Below are 873 nucleotides of genomic sequence, written 5' to 3'. Positions count from 1 at the left end.
CGAGAGCGTTTGCGCACACAAATTACAGTGCAATCGATGTGCGAGACTGGTTCCAATTAAACTGTCTTAATCCGCGGTACGATTGTGCCCTTACCATGTAAGGACTTGTGGCGCCCTCTGTGGCGCGCAGCCAAAGCTTATGCGCAGGTGGGGTGCCTGGTGGCCTGCACTAAACAGGTTGTGGCGGTGGGGCCGGAATGTGTCCGGTCGAACGAAGCAAGGGTTCGGACGCCAAGTTCGGTATTATTTAAACTAGGCTTTGTTTCCGACACCGATTTTTATTCCGTCGATTAAAGCAAGTTCCACAAAGTATATGAACTGAACTATCGAGTTTTTTTAACATATTTTTTTTTATTAATAATAGATAAATGTGTATATATATATTAATAAATAACATACAGTGAAAAGCCAAATTAGATTTTTTTCAGTGATTTATTCTATTTCCCGGCTCAATGCTCAACAAGGAATCACGCTTAGTGAAATCGACTACGGAGTTTATTACATAGTGTTATCTTATAAAACAAAAGATGTCGGCGAATGCTGGAAATGCTTAACGTTACGACTACGTACTTGAAGCCAGATTTCTCGTTGTAGTGTTGACTGGCTTCGTCATTTTGGCTACACATCGTACTCTTCGTGCCATTACGCTTGGAACTAAAAGAGATATATCAGATATATTTATATGAAATTATGATGAAAATGAGTGATCTCTACATTTTTGACTAAGCCGCTCCAGTTTATCCTCAGTTATGATTAATTTGTGTGGGATACCTATTTATCGGTTAAAATAATTGTTCTTTATAATAATTTATCAATTTATAGTTCATCAGCATACAACATTGGCCTACCTGTTCGTGCTGCTTGAAGGGCTAT

This window comes from Varroa destructor, unplaced genomic scaffold (assembly GCF_002443255.2).
Source record: "Varroa destructor unplaced genomic scaffold, Vdes_3.0 BEIS01000005.1, whole genome shotgun sequence".
Taxonomy (NCBI): Eukaryota; Metazoa; Arthropoda; class Arachnida; order Mesostigmata; family Varroidae; genus Varroa; species Varroa destructor.
Note: the sequence above shows the minus strand (reverse complement) of the source record.